Below are 24,283 nucleotides of genomic sequence, written 5' to 3'. Positions count from 1 at the left end.
TGAAATGCAGGGAAGCCCAAATTCATCCAGGCAGACCCTGCTGCTGGACTGTACGAGTTAATACAGTATAACTGTCAGGTCTTCATGCACTGATCTATACATCAATGCAGCTCAACCAAAATGTCCACGGTGTTTTTACAGACATCAAGATTATAAAATTCATATGGGAAGCACAGGCCCTAGAACAGCTGAGAGCAATCAGAGAATAAAGACAAAGCCATTCTCCCATTCTCTGTGGTACTGAGACTATGTAAGGCTGCATCGATGAAGACAGGGTGGTAGTGGTTCAAAGACAGGCACAAATCAGTACAACAGAAGCAGACACCCAGAAACAGGCCCCCAAAAGCACACTCAGCTGCCTTCACTGAAATGCTTCAGATTTGAAATTAATGATGGAAGAACAGCATCCTCGGCCGATGGTGCTGAAGGAACTCAGCGCCCATAGGCAAAAACCTTAAAACAACAAAAGGAACACTGACCTAAGCCCTACACCTCAAAAAACATCAATCTAAATTGACTTTTAAAACCTAAAACCAAAAGTTGCAGAAAGACACACAACTCATGCATGCATGCATGCATACGTACTGTGTTCAGGTACATTTGGAGGCCAAAGGTTGAATTCGATGTCTTCCCTTACAACTCTCCACCTTGCATCTTTGAGACAGAGTCTCTCATCAGCCTGAAGCTCACTGGTTGATTAGACTGGCTGGACAGTGATTTGCCTGTCCTCATCCCACCTCATCCTGCAGGGCTAGGGTTACAGATGTGTGCAACCACGCCTGGCTTTTAAATCAGTGCAGTGGATTAGATCTTAGGCCTCATGTTTAGACAGCAGGCACTTTAAGCAATGCAGCCACCTGCTCAGCTGCCAAAACGTAAATAATTTGCTCTAAGAAAATTCATGAAGACATATTCACTAATAATAGAAAAATAAAAAAAAAAAAAAAAAGAAAAAGCAACAAGCGAGTTACTAATTCAACAAAGAACTAGGTTTTAGAACAAATAAAGAATAGTCAAAATTCAGCAGTAAAAGAAAATGAGGGAAAGACACTGACAAGACAGTTTATGGAAAGACACAAAGCAAAGGATTACACAGGCAGAGGCACAAGGTGATGACCCAGGAGTGAGACAACTTAAAGCCACAACACACATCTAGGAGACAGGGATAATGATAGTATCAAAGGCTGTCAAAGATACAGGAAACTGGGGTCACTCATAGGTTGCTATAGGGAAATACAATAGTATTCCCCAACATCTCCAAAACATTTGTAACTTTGTAAGCTAAAATACACATACGGGGCTGGAGAGGTGGCTCAGCAATTGTATCTCTTGCTGCTCTTCCAAAAGATCCAAGTTTGGATCCTAGCACCCAATTCAGGTGGCTAAATTACCTGTAACTCCAGCTCCAATGGAGACAGCACTGTCTTTTGGTCTATTCTGGTACCCAAACACATATGTGCACACACATGTGCATGTGCAACAGAAGTGGTTACCCAGAAACACTCCCACAAGCACACTCAGCTGCCTTCATCCCTCACATTTAATATTAATGATGGAGGAATAGCACCCTCAGCAGATGGCGCTGATGCTTTGGGTTCAGTTTGATGCCCATAGGCAGAAATCTTAATGTGCACACGCATGTGTGTGTGTGTGTGTGCACACACACGTGACTCCCATGCAATCAAACAGCTCTTTTCTTGAGCCTTCATTCCCCCCAAAATGAAAACTAGTGTTCACAGCATCGTGACCTATAATAATTGGTTATTATTATATTTGTCCTCATCAGTCCAGCTGTCCTTCAAAGGTAAAAGGTCAAACTATGACACAATGCATGGGACTATTACTGAGCTATAAAAAGGAACCAGCTATTGATACACATAAGACTTTCGATTATATCCAAGTGACCACTCTGACTGAAAGAAAGCTAATCTCCAACATTTTATAATTTGATGTTTATGCCACGTTTTTATTTTGAAGTGACCGAAGGCTTAGAAATGGGAACAAACTAGTGGTTTTTCGGAATGAAAAAAGGAGTGGAGATGAAGTATTTCCAGAAGGGAACCATGAGGGACTCTTAAGGTAAAAGGATTGTTCAATCCTGTGCGTGAATCAGTCTCTGCTCATGAATACCACATGGTGACGATGTCTCAAAGAACTTGAGGATGAGTTTGTGTAAAGTCATGGGTAAAAATCCCATCACACAATATACAGTAAAAATTATATAGACACTGGGGCTGGAGAGGTGGCTTGGTTATAAAAGCACTGGCTGCTCTTCCAAAGGACCTGAATTCTACTTCAAAATGAACGTGGTGACTCAACCATCAGTAACTTTAGTTCCAGAAGATCTGAGGGCACTGCACGCATGTGGCATGTAGGCAAAAGCAACAACAAAAAAATTGTAAAAATTAAATAATTTTAAAAGTTATATGAAACTTAACCTATACACATAGATATAAAAACTGAACTCAGAAAAAAAATTGAACTCAGAAATCTGAATAAGAACAGTGATTGTACTGATGTCAATATACTGTAATACATTCCTCTCTTGTTTTGTAGAATGCTATCTTTGGGGAAACTGAGCCAAGTATGTTATAAGATTATTCCATACCATCAATGTCATCATTGTTGTCGTCCTCCTCCTCTTCCTCCTCCTCCCCCTTCTTCATATTATTATTATTACCTCTGTATCACTTTCTACAAAGGTACATGAGGCGACTGCAACAAGAATTAAGATCAGACAGGAGGAAGTAGGCCGTTAAGCAGGACAGATATCGAATGGTGCAAGAAGCTGAACTCTAAATGGTTTCACTTTCAGATTTGTCAAAACCAATCCTAAAGCTGGGCTTGGGAAACAAAAGACTCATTAGGAGAATCACCTGCTAATACAATGCCTTCTAAACTGAGATCTGGCTACAGCCCCCGGAAAGCTGGCAGGACTTACCCAGAGAGCCAGCCCTGGCTTATTTTCAGCAGCAGGAGGCATGTGCGACATAAAACTAAATCCTGTCACAGAATCCTAAATTTCATCCACAGCAATTGTGTCAGCTCCTGTTCACGGCCGATTCTTTTCCTTAAACTGCTACCATCCAGTCCAATAAACAGGTATTTAGACACACAAAAAAAATCTGACTTCCAAAAATAAGATGCCCTCTGGGTGACATTTGCGAGTCAAATGGTAGCTGTGTCTTAAGATGTGTGGATAATTGTTCCTCAGTTTATAAGGTCAAAATCCCACGCATTTATATGCACAGTGTGATTTTACAAGCTGGGAAGCCTGGAGCACATCCTTAGATCAACTGTAAACCCAACCTCTGCAAGACAGGCCGGTAAATCTAAGAGATGAGAAGCAGGGCCCGAAAAATGTCTTAATACCCACACTCTGTTGCTAAGTGAGAAAAAAAAGCTGGCTTCTTTTTGCCTTTTCAGTTTTAGGGATCAAAAGTAGGGCTTCACGTGTGCAGGGAATGTGCTTCTCCACTGCACTATAGCCCAGCCCAAGAGCTGGCTTCTGTGGAAAAACATAGGAGCTCCAGGAAAAAAAAATGTTCCTGCAGAGACTGGCTGACTGATTAGAACACCAGGACCATGGAGAGACTGAAATGTTGCAGGTCCAGTGGCTAACTAATTTACTGTGGGCTAGTGTTAGCCACTCCATGCCCACTTCTGTTGTCTGAACTAACATCCTTTACTAACAGATAAAAAAAAAATACTTTGGAATCTATTAAGTTAGCAGACCCACGTGCTTCCATCAACCACAAAGTTAAAAATGCTGTCAGAGAACATCTTAAGTTATAGAAAAGCTTCACCGATCCTGCTGTGACCACTTCTCTTTGGTACCCGCCCATGTGTTTTAAACTTGACTTGATTTAGGACTTCCTATGTTCTACAAAACTATAAGACTTTGTAAAACTGATTCCACATTGGAAGACGGAATTTGGGGTAACCTAAATCTATGTTCTGGGGCCAGGAACACTCAAAATAGCTCCAGAATAAAATCTCTTTTATTCCCTTTGAGATATGATTGTTCATGGCTGTTGACTCCTCATGGCTACTTCTTCTGGCAGGACTGGCCAGAAAGTACAGCCCAAGAGGTACCCTACCCCTACTCACCATCTCACAGAACCTGTGCTTCCTCTTCAAAAGTCCAACAACCATAGTAATGCTTGGGTAGAGGCACCGTGCCTAGTTATCATGTGACTGTTCTCCACAGGCAGGACAGAGAACACCACACAGGTTCAATGCACACCTGTTTGGGATTCATTGTCTTCCCAACACAAAGCAATGGTTCTTAACACAGAACAACTCCTCCCAAGGTGACACTTATCAATGTAAGGATCTCAGTCTTGGGAATTTGAATCTTAACAATGCAGGAGGCAGAGGGGCAGGAGATCTTGCTACACACCTTCCGGGGCAGCCCCTGGGGCACTGAAATACCATGCACCAAAAGTTAACTGAGTCGAGGGTGAAAATCCCTAATATGAAGAGCTGTTTTCAGAGAGTTCAACATGAGAAACACTAACATCATGAAGCTCAGGAGAGGACCCCAGCTAATGATGGGATTTCAAACTGGAACCACTAGGGGGCATAGGCTAGCAGGGATATATCAGGTCATCGGATCTGAGCATGAAGAGATTACTGAAACCATAGCAACCCCCCTCTCCACCGCCCACCCTTCTATCTGTTTGTTTGTTTGTTTGCCAGGATGAGGCAAAGAAGTATCTGTTCCCTAAGCTTCTGCCATAACAGACTGTGTCACCAGAGTCCAGTGCATTGGAGCTCATGACCACAGCAATACACCTCTGAAACCATGAGCCCAAATAAAGTGTTTGTTCTTTTCTATAAATGGTATACTGCTAGTCCTTTTCCCAGGTCCTGAAAAACCACATACTATGGCACGTTTAGCAAATTACAGCCATTAAGTAGAGCTGGTGATCTACAGACAAACTTTATGCCTTTACCTATTTAGCTTCAACTCAAGCGATTTCTCTGAAAACCTCAGTGCCTTTAAAGGTATCAATTCTAGGGGCAAAGATTGCTCAGTGGGTAAGAGAGCTTGCTGTGAAGGCCAGAGGACTGGACTTCAAATCCCTAACCCTCAACAAAAGTCTGACATGGCCACACATACCTAGAGAGCAGCTTGTGAGGCAGAAACAGGCTGATCTGTGGAGCTTCCAGACAAGCTCGCCTTAGCCAAGTTGGCAGGCTTCTGGTTAGGTGTGAGAATTTGCATTAAAAGAATAAGATGAAGGACTAAGATCCAGATGATCTCCTCTAGCACATACACCACAAATCACACACCCCACCCCACCGCAGAGAGAGGGGGAGCAAACTGAGGGTGCGGGGACACTGCACAGGATTCCGGACTCATAGAACCCTATGGGAACTCTAATTTTGAAACATCTGGGTGACATTAAACAAGGCAATTACCTTTATCAAGTCTTGGCTTATTATCTGTAAAGGGAGAATAATAATTGTCTTACCTGTAAGAGCTGTTGGAAGGAAAATAATTTTGTTATTGACATATTTTGTTGTTGAAAATAAATAAGGTATGATCACCAAAGACTGGAGCAAAGATCCAAAAAATAGCTACATGTTATTCTTATTAATGTGCTGTCTCTCACCTCCACCAGAGCCCTACACACCTCAGCTGCCAGGAGCCTAAGCTAATTCACTTTGGGCATCTTTTTCAGACTACATGGATGTTGGTTTAACTAGTTTCTGGTGCCAGAGAAGAGTCATCCATACTTAATTAGCTTGTAAACATAGTGCCACTTTGTTTCTGGGTGGATAACGCTACCCAGAGTGACTCTTAGCCACTGAATCAACTAAGGCCTCGTCTAATAAAGGTAAGTCCAGGAAGGCAGAAATTCATCCAAATTTTCGACACCCTATTCCTTAAGAAATGTTTGTGTGAATAAAGTGTTTGCTCTGGACTCTAACCACAATGTAAATGCTGAAACTCAAAAATGAGTCGCCTTGACAGACAGCTAACATGGAAAGTCTAGCCGGCAGCAAACCAGGAAACCAGGGATACTATGGGGAAGCCACACATAGGGTTCTCCCTACAAGTGATGAGTACAAGTTTTGTGCCCTTAAAGACATTACAAAATGCAAAGTAGATGCTACCCAATCTTCAGATAGCACGAGCTCCTGAAAGCAGCAGGAGCTGGACTGTGGTGGTTACCAGCACAGACACTAAAGCCTGCTATCATCCATATAACCTAGCCAGCCACCAGAGGCCTGATTTCCTCTGAATATATAAAAGGGATATTAACAGAACCCACCTCATGCGGTTCATAGGGAAATCAAATTAGTTACTGCATTTAAAGCAGTCAAACTGTCTGGTGCTCCATAGATAGTGACTCTTTTTATCCTTATTAACAAAGGAATAGCCATTTTCCAACCTGGCAGCCTGGAGTTCTCCAACCTTCAATGAAAGCACCAGGACACCTTACCGTAGCTTGCAGGCCCATTTACTCTCTCTAGTCTGTTACCTGCTAAAGTCCTGACAGGTTCTCCAGGTTTCCACACTCAAGAGCACTTCAATCAGGACAGTCGTGCCTACCACACAGGGTTTGCAGCCACATTCATCTCTGTGTCATTAGTGGACGTCAATAATGTCATGCCACCCATCACTATAACAACACAAGAGCAACTGTTATACACCACTATTACAAGCTGGGGGTCGGAGTTTCCAGCACACTGCTTGATCCAATTCCTTCTCCTTAGAGAGTCCCTACCTAAAACTCCCTAAGGGGGTCATACTAAAAACCCAAAGAAGCATGCAATACTGTTAGGACATTAAATGATACACATGCAAAAACACAATAAACTACATGGAACTGTAATATTCTAAGGATGGGTCGGATGGATTTGCTATGTTAACTAGTCAAATGGATTGAAGAAATCAACATAAACTATCTGAGATAAATCTGTAAACTAAAGAGACTCTGGGAAGATGAAGTGAAGAATCTGGCTCATGATAGGATCCTATGATTAGCAAGTAGCAAATCAGGACTAGAGATTTCAGTGTCTAATAAGCAATTGTGTCAAGAGCAAAGCATTTTAAATAGTTATCAGTTTACTTTAACCAAATAGTAAAATGCCACAAATATTTTTCTAGAAATAAATTGACAGTAGTAATGAGCCTCTTACATATGATACCCGCATTAAATTAAAAACTTTATCTTGACAGATTAATCTAGAAGACCAAGCACCTGGTGTGGAATGGCTCAGGAAACACACCCACCTCTCTATGAGAATCCTGGTTACCTCACTAGCTTCAATATCTGCATGTGCTTCCAAAAGGTGGGATTCTACATACAAAGCCCCTGACCTTGGACTCAGCTCTCTGAAGCTTGAATGCCATCTATCTCTGTTTACCATCTAAATTACTGCCAAGAAGATTTACCCTGAACCCCTCAAAAAGCCAGGAGTTTCTAGTGTCAGATAAATTACATCAAAACCTCCTTGTAGGATGACACCTTTCCAGAAACTTGGAAAAAATCTGAGTCGCCACGCAGGGTAGAATAGAGAACAGAAAAGTCAAAGATCCAACAAGAAGAAATTTAATGAGCTCAGACATCTGACATCAACAGCTCCAATCACACCCCCTCCCTCCTGTTTTTAAGAGCTACATGGGATGGTAAAGTCATCAAATATTCTAAAAGTGCATGCTAATTATAAACAAAAATTTCTTCATATTGATGTAAAGTTCCTGACTCTCACATTAATATGAATTGTGCTTCCTGTGAGAGAGATGGTAGGTACAAACTGACTGCCTGCTCTCACAGGGCAAGCATTATGGTACATTTGGAAATGGAACACTGAACAAAGACCACAGGTAGGCTTAGGCCCTTTCAAAAGGTCCCTTTTGGCCAGGGATATAGCTCAGAGTGCATACTAGCACTCAGAAGGCCGAAAGCTCAATCCTTAGCACATCACAGACAAGGTGCTCGGCACACACCTGTGACCCCAACGCTGCAATGGAGGCAGGAGAATCAAGGACACCTTCAGCTACTTAATACATGTACGTTCAGTCTTGGATCCATAAGACCTTACAGCAAACACAGATAGTGAAAGGGAAAATGAGGCCACTTTTGGACTGGAGATCCGGTTTCAAATTGGGCAATTCAAGATGGACTCCTAAATTTGGTGATTTCAAAGCTTTCCAAGTTTAGAGTAAAAAGCTAAAAGAGATTAGAATAATGACTTCGAAGTACGTCTGTCAAGTTTCTTCGTGGCAAAGCATGCTTACTCAGATGAGGCTTATTGAGTTTGGAACTGAAAAGAGAAACAAAAAGCTTTGCTATGAAAACATAAATAAAAACAAACAGCCCCAAAATGTGACCATCATCACCTTGCATAATGAGGGAAAAAAAAAAGGGTCAAGAAGAACCAAAGAACAGAAATGACAGCATCTTCCCTGAACTGTTCCCAAAGCTAAATTTCAGAATCCAGTTAACCTAACATTTCAAGCTATGGATTGTTTTCCATTCAATAAATACCAAAGGGTAACAATTGTGTTTCAAAGCTAACCTTTAGATTTCAAAATGAATCATACTCTGTCTCTAAAATGCACGCAACAGCTGTCCCCATAAACCCTGCAGAAAAGCTTAAATGGGAAAAACTGAAAATATTTTCATAAAAAGTATGATAGTACTTGTATTAAAAAAAATCTCTTAATTTAGCCACCACTTAACACACAGATCTATCTATCTATCTATCTATCTATCTATCTATCTATCTATCTATCTATCTATTTATCATCTATCCATCCATTCAGTTTATGACTGTGGTAACATTTAATTTTTCTACTAAAATTCAGTATATCAGGCACATAACCAAATGACAAATGTATTAGCTTCCAGGGAATCTGATAACCAGATCTCAGACAATGTATTTAAACACCAAAATGGTAACAACAGCAGATAATAAGCTATTGCAGAAAGCAAGCAGGTGAGTTCTAATAATAAAGGTCAAACCATAACCAAAAGTTCAAAAAAGACAACTCCTCCTTGAGTAGAAGCCCAATGAATGTAGAGTCATGCAAGCAGAAGACGTGCAGAAATAGAAAGCCATGTTAGAGCAACCATGGCAATAACAGAAATTACCAGAGAGTAACATCTGAGGAAAACCAGATTTAAAATATCAGTCAACAAACCACCCTATTCAAAACAACTTTGAAGGCTGAAGAGATAGATAGCTCAGAGTCTAAGAGAACTTGGTGCTCTTGCAGAGGACCCTGGTTTGCTTCCCAGCACATACATGGTAGAAAAACCTATTTGTAGCTCCAGCTCAAAGGATTCCTAGGCTCTCTTCTGGCCTTCATGGACATTACATACACGTAATGCATACATACATGTAACCACTCATACACATAGAATAATAAAGTCTTTAATTGTCATGGATTTGGTCTAATGCTTGTATTATGTAGGTCTGGGTCCAGGGCAGCCAAGATGGAATACAGATTTTAGTAAGTCATCTGACATATGGAAGGGGAGTATGTTAGCCATGTGGAGGTTTGGGAGTGGCCCAGCCATTGAGCTCTTTAAGGTATATTAAAATATAAGGCTGCACGTGTGTGTCTTTCATTTAAGATCCCAGAATATTGGCTCAGGTAGCAAAGAACTTGCTGATGTCACCGGGTGGGTCTGAGTAGCATTAATTGTCAACTGCTACAGATGGCGACCCATTGGCTACTACATATAATAATAATAATAATAATAATAATAATAATAATAACTTTGAAAAACTGCAGCTTTACAATAGCTGAGAAACACTGTGGTCAGAGAATGCTATGAAAATCAACATCAGCGAAGGTTTACCAACAGGATTCCTGTCTCTTCAGATGTCACACACTGAGAAAAGCAAAATGTTATCTGAAGTCATTTCCATGTGCTCTCAATAAACTCATAAAGCAGCACTGGGGAAACCTAATTCAAGGTCCTTTTCATGGCTAACTGCCACCTGCTCTTTAAAATGTCAGTTTCAGAATTCCAAGAGTCAGGCAGTAGTCCAAATTCAAGTATCTAAAAAAGCCACAGTGCCTACATATGACACACAATCCTGCAGTAAGGCTGGGGGCAGCGGGACAAACGATAAAATGTGACACAGAACATGGATTTTGACTATGGTGACCGTCTCAGTTACTGTTCTACTGCTGTGAAGAGATACCATGACCATGGCAACTTATACAAGGAAGCACTTAATTGGAGTCTGGCTAGCAGGTTCATTTCCATGGCAGCAGACAGGCACTAGAGCAGTATCTGTAAGCTTACATTTGACACACAAGCATGGAGTCAGAGAGAGGGAGAGAACAAGATTGGGTCTGGTGTGGGATTTTGAAACCTCAAAGCCCACCACTAGTGGTACAATCTTCTCCAGTAAGACTGTATCTCCTAATTCTTCATAAACTGTCCATCAACTAGAAACCAAATATTCAAAAATATGAGCCCACTGGGAGATCATCTATTCTCATATAAATCACCACAGTACCTTACTAACATTTAATTTTCTAGCTTAGATAAAAATGTTGCCATATATGAAAATGCTACTTCAAAAAGACAATATTGGGGCCATCTGGAGACCATTCCACCTGGGTATCCATCCCATGTACAGTCACCAAAGGTAGACGCTGATGTGCATGGCAGGAAGTGCATGCTGACAAGAGCCTGATATAGCTGTCTCCTTATAGGTCTGCCAGAGTCTGACATATTCAGAGGCAAATGCTCACAGCTAACTACTGATCTGATCAAGGGGTTCCCAAAAAAGAAGTTAGAGAGAAGACTGAAGGATCTGAAAGGGTTGGTGGCCCCATGAGGAGAGCAACAATACCAAATAACCAGAGCTCCCCAGGGTCTAAACCACCAGCCTGGGAGCACATAGGGAGGGACCCACGACTCCATCTGTATATGTAGGGGAGGATAGCCTTGTTGGCATAGGTGAGAGAGGAGATCCTTGTTCCCATGAAGGCTGAACACCGAGTGTGTGTGTGTGTGGGGGGGGGGGGGATTCGAGGGCAGGGCGGTGGGAGTGGGGGAGTAGGTGGGGGCACATCCTCATAGAAGCAGGAGGAGGGGGATAGGATAGGAAGTTCCTGGGTGGTGGGGGGAATGGGGTAAGGGGATAAAATCTGACATGTAAATATAATATCCAATAAAAAAAAAAAGAAACCAAAAAAAGAAAAAAAAAGACAATGTCATGGAAAGGGAGCAAGAAAATAGGAAAGGAGAAAGTCCAATTAACTTCATTTGTAGACAATATAATCCTATACTTAGAAGACCTTAAGATCTTCCCGAAAACTGCCAGGATTGATAAAAAAACCTTCCACAAAGACACACCAAGCAGAATCAACTTGCAAACCCCAGAAGCTTTCCTCTACACTAATAATAAATGTTTATAACAGCGGGGGTGGGGTGGGAGTGGGAGACATGGGCACGTAGAGATGAACCTAAGCAAAGAAACAAGAAAAACTTTAAAACACTGGAGCAAATGGAAGAACTCAACAGAATACGGAAATGCCTGCCATGCCCGTGAAATAGTAGAAATAATGTGTTAGTGATATACAATGGCTGCATTACAGAGAGTGATGCACTGATCCAATGCAACTCTCACTAAAATCTCAGAATCAGGAAAAAAAATCAACCTAAAATTTATATGGAAACAATCCTCAGACCACAAATATTGAAAGCAATTGGAAGGTAAAAGCCAAAGGATGGACCTATAACAGTATCCGGCCACAGACTACCTTACAGAGGTACAGATACTGAAACCCGTGTGTGTGTGTGTGTGTGTGTGTGTGTGTGTGTGTGTGTGTGTGTGTGTGTGTGTGTGCTACGCACTGGAGTGAAGCCCTTTTGGAAAATGGTAATGAGAAACCCAGTTTCTACACAAAAGAACAAAACAAGAGCCTCTCTCTTGCCCTCCCCAGCCCTGCACATCCAGGGGCAGAAATCAATTCAAACCGCCCCAAGAGTTTATTCAAGATTCCCACATGGAAACTGCCAAATAAAAACATGGTGAAAACCCAGAATATAGGTAGTGCTGAAATGGTCACTACAGCACCACAGGGCACCAGGAATAATGAAAGGACTGGTAAGTGGCAACCACAGAGAGTAAGACATGACTCCCAGGAGAGGGGGAGGTTTGAACAGGACCAAGAACAATGAGAGGGGGAAACAAGATAAAGTGACACGTACATAAAATGCTACCCTCTGCTCTACCGCTCATCACGCAGAGATGAATGCTTGTTCTCTCAAGACATGATTTGTTAATCTCAAAAGAAAAACAATTTCTAGAATTTTAGAAATAAACACATAACCTATGTAGAAAAATAATTATTAAAACTTGTGAATCTGGATTTCAAAGTAGCAGGTTTTTACACTATTCTTTCAACTATCCTAGAAATCTAAAATTGTATAAAAATATCAAGAACCAGAAACATTTGAAGAGAGTAGGAAAAACATCTATAATGCACCATCATCCAACACCACTGAGTGATTTCTGTAAGTGTACTCTTTGAACATTTTTTCTTTACCTCTCATGGTATCTTAATCTATTTTTTTGTGTGTTCTCTGCAACTCTCCCCTTGACTCTCTTGTGTTCCTTTCAAACATGAGAGTGTGAATATTGTTCCTTGTCACCGTTGCATTTCCAGCTGAATTTAGAAGTGCACTGACTTTGGGTTAAAAGAAAATCCTCTTATTTTGCCCAAAATGAATTATGGAGTATTTAACCGTCAGCTTGTGCATTAACTTCGGAAAAGGCACTATCCTTAATTATGACCTAATAACCCAGGACATGAAATGTGTAAAGCAATTGTCAAATACACTAATGTTGTTACTGCTGAAAGCTAACACGGTACACAGGGATGAAAAGGAAGCTCATGTCAAAAGTCAAGGGGTTCACTATCAGACAGGATGTTCCCATCTGGAATGTGTGGGAACGTTGTGTGGTTTTGCTGTTGCTGATGCTGTTTGTTGGCTCCATAGCATTAAGAAATCTGAATCCATGTCAAGAAGACAGAAACACCTGTAAATACTGAATTGGCAAATCAACCAATCCTTCTGTCCTCTCTTCTTTCTGGTGCTACTGGGAACTGAACCTGTGTCATAGTGTATACTCGGGGAGCCCATTGGCACCAAACTTAATCCAAACACATAGATAGAGAATCTTCCAATTGTATATGGAGTCCATACTGTGGCATACTTTGTCACAGCATCTAGAAGGTCCTATTAAGCTTGCTGTAAATAACAAGAAATAACAGCTAGCGGGTGAGGGGGTATTGCTGCCGGGTTTCTCAGTACTCTCTCATCTTGCAGATCCCCATCCCAAGCTTTCCCTCCTCTCCATGTCCACAGCCTAAATTTGTATTACTGGGCAAAAATGAGGATTTAATAGTGGTACTTAGGAATAAGATGATACAGCTATGCTTTAAAAATAGTATTTATGGGTAATGTTACAGTGGCAAACAATCAGACGCGTTTTCCTCTTATTAAGCTGGGGCACACAAGATGCTTCATTGGCTTGCTTGATCGCCCATGAACACTGTGCACAGTTTGACTTCTTCCCTAATCAAAACTTCACTTAAAAAAAAAAAAAAGTCCATTCCCCTTCTGATCAATTTCCCAACAGCAGAAAAATGTCACAATACAGGGAGCTGGTGAAGCAAACATGTAATCAATTGTTTACACTCAATTAAGCAGAAAATAAAACCCTTCTATTTGGAAGAAGATTATCTATAAAACACACATCTGAAAAGACACAGAAAATGGAAGGGCTAGTTAATGTAACTCAGGATGGCTGGGGCCTTAACTAACTAGGAGTTTACCCTCAGCAGCCGTCCCTGTCACACGGCTCTCCAGGCAACCTGTCAGTTACCTGAAGCAAGCTTTTCTCCTCTTTGTACCTGAGTTTTGGGATCTGAACAGCAAAGGGTGGACTGTAGCTGAGGTGAAGGATGAGATGAGGACCCACAGCATCAGACAATATGTCCTTCAACAATAACCCAACTGCTCAGAGTTCCTGACCTTAGCAATGATTTTCCTATGACCTCAAATCCCAAGTATCCAACAGCACCTACAAAATACATAAAAACTGATGACTACATGGCCCACTAGAAAGCCATTCACTGTGATAGAAAGGCTTATATTATATGCACCCTCAAGTGGCTGAAAATGAAGGTTTACTGTCTATCCCCTTCATGAAGGCAGTGATAAATTTCCATCTGAATTGTTTTCTCCATGGGGTAGGGGGGAGATGGCGTTTCTGAACTGAAACTCCAAATGAGGAACTAACACGTACCCAGAATTATGTTTTTCATTCAGAAACCTGAAGGACTACTTGTCCCCATGGAACATGTGAAAAGTCACTATATGGTATACTCCAGTTTCCCTGGACAACATCTATGAGTGTGCAAACACACGCAAACTACATCTACCTGCGTTCCTCTTTGAGGCAGTGTGTGTGTGTGTGTGTGTGTGTGTGTGTGTGTGTGTGTGTGTGAGAGAGAGAGAGAGAGAGAGAGAGAGAGAGAGAGAGAAAACCCAACTACGACCAAAGCTGTGCATCCCACTTCAGTACTATCACCAATAAAACGGCTAGTTTCACCTTTATCTAGTAGCTCATATTTATCTTAGTTGGGAGGGCTTCCTGGAATAAGACTCAGGGAATAACAAGGAAAAATAATAAAAATGCATGAGTTCCCACACACATTAATACAAATGTGTGTGCGTGCACACATGCATGGGGGCAGGGCACCCCACACACCAACAATAGCCGGCAAGAGCAGATTGGTGGTAGTGAAGTCTGGCTAATCGCTTTAATTCTTCAGGCTTCACCGTATTGTTCACAATTTCTATAGTACTATAAAGAAATTCACAATGGTTTTCCCTTCCTTTCTTCCCTCCCTCTGTCTGGAAACCCCAGAAAACAGCGTGCATGTTTTGCCCGCAACTCAGTTTCTCAGCCACATCATCACAGTTTACCCTGTTATATAATCTATGAAATTTACAAATTGGTTTAAAAGGCAGCAACCCCCCCCCCCCCCCCATTGCATCTACTTGTATTTTCATGGAAGAGCATGGTTGTGAAATTGGCGGAGAGAAATAAATGACATTTTGCTTGGGTCGACAATGAAGCATGCACTGCTCGTTGCCTATTTCCTGACTGTGCATGTGGGGCAGATCTGACAGTGGCTCTTGGCTGGCTGGGAGCAAGCAATCACTGAGCCCAGGGCATCCTACTTTGTGAAGCTTTACCCTCGTTTTTCCTCTGAGGTTTCCTTTCTCTATGGGCACTTGAAATCTGCCAGGAATACAACTCTCTCTGAGAGTTTTGGGAACATAGCGAGTAGAAAGTGCGTGGAGCATGAAACACAACATCCCCACCCCCACCCCACCCCCATGACCCCTGGCGCCCAGAAACAGCCGCTTTGTTAAAGCAGAAAAGAGTGGAGGGCTTTCAAAGGCAAGTGAAGTTCATGCCTTGAAGTGGAATTTCAATTTTCACAAGTAAAGCTGTTAAGCAACGCGACTGTTAATCTGATTGCCTGGACATTCCCTAACTTCTTCAAACATATCAACTCACTGACAGGCCTGAAGCCTTTGGGCAAACTCCCTGGAACATACATGCACATGCTCACACTGGTGTGAGTATGTGTTCACACTAATGAATGTATGCATTCTATGCCTTTGCTCCTAGGGATAGCTTAAATGCAACCTTGACGCTCTAACTACCCCTCAAGATCTACCTTGCGGCCCCCAGATTTTCTTTGCTCTTAAGGACATTTTGGGACTTATAATCCTCTATTGCATGTGATGCTACTAGCCCCTTGTTGCCTCCTTGTTTTATGGTGAATTTTCTTTTATAAAATTCATTTATTTATTTTATGTATATGAGGACACCATTACTGTATTCAGACACACCAAAAGAGGACATCAGATCCCATTACAGATGGTTGTGAGCCACCATGTGTTTGCTGGGAACTGAGCTGAGAATCTCTGGAAGAGCTGCCAGCACTCTTGACTACTAAGCCATCTCTCCAGTCTCTTAATGATGAATCTTAAAACCCCCCAAATGCATAGTGTTACATTTTAGTTGTTAGCCTGTGGTGCTATGGAAGATGTGGAAGAAGCTCTAGAAGTTAGGGCTGACCGAAATGAAGTTAGGTCATGCTACCCCTGAAGAAGAGAGATCCTGAGGTGCCGGTCCCTCCATCATCCGTTCACTTCCTGTCCACTCCTCTCCCCAATTCTTCCACAAGCTTAAAATAACAGTGGCACACAAAAATAGGAACCCAACAAGAGGACTATAAATCTATTTCAGACCTACGGCAATTATTATATTGATCATTTGTCTCCCAATAGTCTAACTCTGAAATATACCTTGCTGACTTTTGTTTATTCTGATAAGCAATTTTATACCCTTTCTAGAAATAAGAAGAATGTTGAATTATCAAATGAGAAGAATTTCCAAAAGGACATTTGAGCAGAGAAACTCATTTGCTTGGAACAATTACTACAGAAAGGGATTCCAGGGGACAGCAGTTGTGAGCTGGCAGGAGTCATGGAATGGGTCATGGCTACTCAGTTAGAAAACCACAGGAAAAAAAAGTCATACATAAATAGTAAACATGGGAGTCTCAAGAAGAGCCAGGAAGAAGAAACCAGATAAAGTGAGGGATTCAGGAACAGGATTGGCCAGAAGCCAGTACGCCAGCACAAGATCTGGAGGCTATCGCTCAATGTAGTTGCCTTTCCATATTGCCCTCCGACTTCTCCTCGGAGGCAGTGTCTCTCACTGAATCTACTTCCTGAGTAGACTGGCTATCTCGTGAGCTTCTCGGTCCTCATGCTCTATCTGACTCTGCCCATCCTACACTGGGGTGCCAGATATGTGCAGGCATACCTGCGCCTTTGCACTGGGTCCTGGGAAGTCCAACTTACTCTCTGATACTTAAGCAGCAGGTACTTTATCCATGGAGATATCTCTCTGCTCTAGGATACACCTTTTGAAATCATTGTTCTTTTCAATGACTCGAACCTGGTTTGATAACCTTGTCTGTGTTAATACTCATGATATGCAAAGGTTGATGGTGACAGTGGCCATCACTAGCTACCTTGAACATCCTGGACATGGTTGTTTAAGGGGACAGAGTAAACAAGACAGTTACTGGAGCAACCGTCTGGCATCACTAAATCCCCTTACCTGACTGAGTAGGCAGTGGAGGAGACCAAGACAAGAGCCAAGTAATAAGGAGGCAGAACAGAGGAGACCAGGCAACTGGTTTAGTCATCAAACCCATTTTATGTGCCTTGCTTCTCCCAGAACCAGAGACAACTGCTTGGGTGACACAAGTCAACAGGCAGTTTACAAAGGAGAGTCACAGGGGCTCTGTCTGATAGAGCCAAACCCAGACTGCACTGCATCCAAACTGCAGGAATTAAAATGGTAATGAGCATGGGATGCAACCTGTTACGATCCAAAACTCAAGATGCCACTTCTGACATCTGTGAAAATACGCTTGACTTTTTCATGAAAATACAGACACATAATGGGGCACATGGCTCCAAAAGCTTTAACTTGCCCACACCAACTGTGCCACAAAGACTAAACCAAACCAGAGCCTCATCTCCAAGATTAAGACTCATCTACCTCAAGCCATTGTGTGCAAATCTGGAGTTAAGGGCACTGGCGAAATATCAAAGTAAGTCATATCAGAACCATCCAGATGCTAGGACATTCGGCCTTCTGAAAATAGACTATAAACCAAGTTAGCAAAGCCAGTCTTTGGACAGCAACTCCACCTGAGCAAGGCAGTCAGCTGAGGAAAGGCCCTCCAGCTAGCCACTGGCATTGTGTGAACAGCATACACAGCCGACTGACCCCCAATTTATGAGCTACCCAGATGCTTTTTAACTATGACTCAAACTGCCAAACCACTTTTCCATTTGGAAACTGCTCCCAGATTATGTTCCCAGGAAACGGAAGGTTTGGCATGCACTTTCTTTAGCAGGGGAAACGCCTTCCACGCTGGTGCCTTCTGAGCATTAGTCAGAGGTGAAGCACCTGCCCATATGCTTTGACTCCCTTCATAAGGTCTTAAGGAAGAGGGCAGCAACTCCGTCTCATGTATGAGTGAGGAGTGGGCAGCGTCTGGGCACAGTTACGCTTTCAGTGGACGGGAGGCAGTGAACACTGACTCACATCCTGAAACCAGTGTTTTCTAAAAAATTTCTAAAATGTTTAGAAATTGTCTACACGAAAATTCCTGAAACACAACCTAAACCACTTACTATGGTATTTACACTGCACCTTAGACTCTATACTGCTGTGTGCTATGAATTACTTTATTTTCATGACTCTTAAGAGAAATTATTTAACTAAAATCAACTTTACAAATAATTTAGGAGCCAGATGCACCATTGCCAAGGCAAAACTGGTACCTACTCTTAGACACTTAGAGCTGAAAGGAGTTAACAAATTCCTAATGTAGACCCTATAATTCTGTACCAGGGCCAAGTATGATTGACAGGCACATATCCCTCCATTAGGATATCTGGCAATACCTGCAATTCTTTCAGTTATGACTGATATTGGCATCTGGAGGTAAAACATCCTTGAAGAGCTAAGACAATGAAAAGGAGCCCCAAAGGGCACTTCTGCACCCCAGACGTGGTAAAGAAAAATGCATATGTGTGAGCCTGGCTGAGAAGACTGCTGTGCACATGAAAATGAATGTCACCATGGCCAGCACTGTCACTGCTTTTATAATCCAAAACTGGCCCGTGACAATTCAAAATACGGTCTAAAAAAAATCATGTTCTTTCTGATATGACAATTCGATGCTAAGCTATGATGTGAGATTGCCTAAGGGGTAGGAAGGGAACCAAGGATGGGGCACAAGAGATGTGCGTACTAACAAAGCACCATTCCTGCACAAAAATGTCTGAATAAAACCTCGTATTTCATATGATAACAGCAACAAAGGCCTACTTTGGGGATCGCTCAGAATGTGACCGTGTCCTGAGGGCAAATATTTTCAACCTCCGATACTTATTCTCTCAATGTTCTCTCTCATGTGCCAAGACTCTTGTTTAAATTCTATGTAACATTCATATTCCATAGCTTCAGATTGTCTCCTAAGACCCAAAGCCCATTTACAGATATCTTTTAAAATAGGGATCCTGGGAAAGGATGGAGATAAACATTCTAAACAAGTTTTACATTTATCAACTTAATTGCTATTTTGCTTGTAGCAAATAGGCTGTTCCTTCTTATTTATTTCTTTAAAACATGAATTACGCTTGGTACCAGTGAAGAATAAATGAATGAAAACGCCCTTATTAGTTTGCCAGATATGACAGCTCTATTAATGGAGCCAGAGGCAGGCAGGTTTGTTGTTGTTTGTTTTACGCTGTCATACAGTGAAGGTGCACAGAACAACTAACAACAGAAGCAGCCCTTACAATACGCACTCCACGTAAGAACCGTGAGCTACAGCAGGTAAACTTATAGCCTTTCAGAGAGCGTTCTATGCATGTATCAAGTGATTTTTAATTTGCTTACCCCTATGCCTTACAAAAACACCATCTAAGATCATATATACACACAGCCTATATGATTCCTGAAAAGTGGAAGGAAACACCCTAAAATACATTAGAAGACAAAGACGTCTAGTATACCCGCATCCTCTGACACTGTGCTCTATGTTTTTTCAAGGATGATTAGGGACTATAAACGATCCAGGGTAGGAAGGCAAAAGGTAAGTGATATGGAGTTGCAGAAAACAGAACACATTCACAAAACGCTAAGGGACCCACAGAAGCAAGGTGTTGTGAAATGAGTAAGTTTCTATGATACAGGATCAATTTACAAACCTCAAATAAAATTTGGAAAATAATTCTATTTAAGGGGTATCAAAGTAGTAAAATGGAACCTGAGAGTAAAGGTCACAGATGGGGCACTAGCTATACTGAGTGAAGACCTGGTTCAATTCTCAGCAACAACAATAACAAAACAAAGAAGCAATGAAACAAACAAACAAGAAAAAAAAAAAAACAGGAACAAATGTAAGCAAAACAGCAGAGCCAGAAAAATATATTGTGTGAAAACCAGAAGATATATTAGGGAAATTTTTACTGGCCAAAGAACTCTGGAAAACACCCATGTCCATCTACCAGAAGACTTAACATTGCACCAACAAGCAGAAAACTCCCCCTCTATGAGTCTGTGCCATCCTTCAGTGAGTCAAAAACCAAGGTTTCTCATTGCCACACAAAGGGAACAGCATGGCAGATCTAACACTTAAACTGCCTAGTAAGTTCTGAAGTTATTTGGAGGACTTTGATTCATTTTCTATCAAAAGAGAAGAAGCGGTTAATTGCAGAGAATTGATCACTAATGAGCTTACCTGGCATACTGACCAGTAATTTTAGTTTTCTGTATCCTTGATTAGATTTTCTACACCTACATGGATAAGATGTACCAGTTAAACTATAATGTCTAGTGTTTCTAAAAGCTGCTGTAGCCCGTTAAAACAACCCCCCAAACATACCCCACGAGGATTATGCTTTACAGACATGGGGAGAAAGTCAAGCCCTAGTCAAAATAGAAATGTTAACAAAGGAGTAAGTATTCGCACTTTACCTTGCTTGCGACTCCACAGTCAACAAGTAAGGAGGACATAAACCATCAGGTGAATTAAATCCTACTGGCTACCATCTACCATGACTACCAGATTAAAAAGCCTATTCAGAGAAAATGAATACACCACTCAACAGGCTTCTCCAGTGTCCTGAAAGCAATGTCTTCTTTCACACACTATAGAAAATTCTTCAGTATTCATCAGTGGTTCTACCACTAGAACCAGCAGTGAGTCTGGGAGATACCAGAGTGTGAGCAACAATTGTTCACAACTAGTGAAAAGGACTTCATGAAATAAAAAAGTCCCCATTTTAACCCTAGACACTCCAGGAAGCAATGCTCTCCCTAACGACTCCTGATAGCATTTCAGACTGTCCACTCTATTGTACAGGAGCTAATTATGATCAGGGTAAATCTAAAGGATCAGGAGGACATCTACTGTACCTTGGGCGATTATGTGGCCATGTATTTTATTTTGAAAAAAAAAAACAGCACCTACCCTGTGGATTCTATAGCACACACAGCCTTTGGAGCCACTGGAGACACAACAAGATAGTTTTTTTTCCCCATAGTTACCCTTTACTTTATATTTTCTCTTCTTCACTGTTATTACCATAACGTCAGTTCTCAAGACCCTTGCATTGTAAATTTCTATATAAAAACACAGCATCATCCAATGAGCCTGTAATGACTTTCCTAAGTGCACACAAAATCAAGATAATTTATTGTTTAATGTATGCTACTAACCAAGCTAGCATGATGCATTTCAGTAAACTCTTTGGTCACCTGCCCTTGCCACCCTTTCTAGCCTAATGATAAACTACAATCACTAGCAGGCACCTCTGTGGCGTCTCCATTGCTCACTTATTAGACCCCCGCTAGGAGCCTAAGCATCTGTATTAGGGTTTAAAAACACAAAATTAGCTTTTGAGGATGGGGCCAGAACACGGGCAGTAAGGTGAAGACAGGCATCCATGCCCCTTGTGCAAAGTAACAACTCAAAAATTAAAAAAAAAAAAAAAAAAAAAAAAAAAAAAAAAAAAAAAGCCACAGAATTTAAATACAGGTTGTCCTACTCAGAGACTTCAATCTGGATGTCCTTATGGTTAGACCCCGATAGCTGATCAGGCAAGATGTATGTACTTTAGGGGGTGAGAGTAAAAGGCAATATAAACGGTAAAGCTCTCTTAGAGTGCTGGATACAAAAATCAGCTACAAAGCTGCTTAGGGAATCAAAGGCCCAAGAAAGGAGAAGGAAGTCCAGAGAAAGCAAGGCAAGATGTTCAACATGGAAGCCCTCAGGGATTGCTGACTGATGAGCAGGAGGCTACATCAACTTTAAGGATGGAATCTTTAAGCAGAAAATTATATTAGGCAAAATGTCTGCATAACTAAAACCAGGAACTATCAAAGACCAGGGTAAAAGAGCCATATGAAACATGATACTGTTCTATTCACTACATAGTATGTAGAGCCATGGATATAAACGAAAGGCCTCATATCCCTTCTACCCAAACACTGCAAAGGAGTAAGGGAAAAGAAGGAAAGAAAGCATAACTCCATAGGAAAATCCTCCATTTTATATTATTTAAAACTTCATAATATACCTACTACTTCTATAATTTTAATAGGTCAAGTATTAACTTCAAAAAAGTTTCCTAGTGTATCCTCTCAACTTTTAGAAGTTTGTGTGTGTGTGCGTATGACAGAGAGAGACAGGGACAGACAGAGAAACACACAGAGAGAGACAGAAAGAGAGAGACAGAGAAATCTTGACAGTGGATATACTGCCTTGGGTGTATATGTGTATATGTGTATAAGGAGAGCAGAGGTTGACAATGGCCTTCTTCCTCAGATGATCTCCACTTTATTTTTGAGACAAGCTTTTTCCTTTCATTTGGAGCCTACTAGTGGCTAGAAGTGGTGGCCATTGAGGCCCTGGATTCACCTGTGTCTACCTGTCCCACTGGCACTGAAACTACACATGTGCAGCGCAACACTAGGCTTTTACATGCATCCTTGAGATCCAAACTCAGGCCCTTACCTTGTGTGTCAAGCTCTTTACTGACTGAGTCATCTCTTGCAGCAACTATCCTCCCAGCTGGCTAAGTAAATTGTGAGGTGCAGAAGCATGGGGCAGTTTACTGGTGAGTATATCACAGTTTCTTTCTCTTATAGTAACCATTAACTGCCCACAGACCCTCAGAGAGGAGTACAAGTGAGGCCCCCTGAGCAGAAACTATGCATATTCTTGAAGAATACTATAGGAGTAAAGTTTGCTTATTTTTTAATGCAATTTTTATTTGTTAAACTCTTCTCATTGATATAGGTCTATCAAAGACTCACATATCAGATCCATTATTTATAATTCTGGGTATTGTTTTATTAACAACAAAAACCTACTCACAGTCAATCATAATTAAGACTATTCAAAGTCAGGGCTGACAGTCATGGCAACACGTGCCTGCAATTTTGGAACAATGAGCAGCAAGGCGGAGGCTGGAGCATCTTGAGTTCCAGGCTACACAGAAAGACCCTGTCTAAAAGCAAAGCAAGTACAAGGTTGGGCTGTAGCTCAGTAAGGGTGTTGTTCTACGGCCAGTTCAGTCCCTAAGCTTTTCTTCTCATCAAGTAGGACAGAAGTAAATGGGGTGGAGTACACCTCACCTTATTTCTACATAGAAGTTATAAGGTGAATAAATTAGAAAAAAGGGGGAAAAAGGAAGGGAGGAAGAAAGACAGAGAAACACATACATACCCACACACACTGAGAGAGAGAGAGAGAGAGAGAGAGAGAGAGAGAGAGAGAGAGAGAGAATGAGAATCAACTAGCTCTGTATACTTTGCCTCCTAATTAGAACTTTGTGAGAAAAAAAAGGCAGTTAAAATAACAGGGCAAGCTTGTCAAAGACATGAAGGTAGATGCTATGTATAGTCACATGTGCGCATGCCCACCAGGTGCACAATTGCTGCTCACCTCTAAGTGGGAAGTATTCCAGCTGACAGACACCTGAATCAGTGGCTCAAGTCTCAAACACAAGCAAGGCTTCTCCCTAGCCTAGGTGGACTTCCTATGGAAGCATGTCCTAGTTTCCCTGATACATGCATGGGGAAAGGACTTTCCTGACTCCTAGAGTAACCCATATAGTTATAACACACACATATCATACACACACACACACACACACACACACACACACACACACCACTAGTCCTCCAATGAAGCAGCCCCTCTTCCAAATCATTCTCCCTTGCAGGTGAAAGCAAGTGCCTCTGACATAGTCACGTGCATCCCTGGATGAAAAGTCAGATGCTATCAACTGGCTCTCCCTCCTCCAGTGCCAGCTGAAGAGCCCAGAATACAGAACACAGGCTGTGGCTACACTCAGTCTTAACACTCTCTGTTCTCCTAACACCTCTGTGCTTGATGCATCACTTCTACCCACTGAAAAGAGACACCAGAAAGGGAAAGCAATGCCAAAGCTTGAAGGTTCCTGAGATCTTTATCTCTGAATCATCTCTTTCCAACAACCATGAATGGGGAGAGGATAAGGGAGGGAGGGAGCAGGCACTTTTAAAAAAAAAATTTATTTATTTTATTTATATGAATACACTTCAGACACACCAGAAGAGGGCA

General features: G+C 41.6%; 1 protein-coding gene across 2 annotated transcripts in view; it reads right to left on the bottom strand.

Moving 5' to 3' along the window:
* Positions 1-24,283, bottom strand: part of Ptprg (protein tyrosine phosphatase receptor type G) — a 670,147-nt gene that overhangs the window by 372,545 nt on the left and 273,319 nt on the right. The gene's annotated exons all lie outside the window — the stretch shown is intronic.

Source organism: Arvicanthis niloticus, chromosome 3, assembly GCF_011762505.2.
Source record: "Arvicanthis niloticus isolate mArvNil1 chromosome 3, mArvNil1.pat.X, whole genome shotgun sequence".
In the NCBI taxonomy this organism is placed as follows: Eukaryota; Metazoa; Chordata; class Mammalia; order Rodentia; family Muridae; genus Arvicanthis; species Arvicanthis niloticus.
This window is presented reverse-complemented; position numbering and strand designations above follow the sequence as displayed.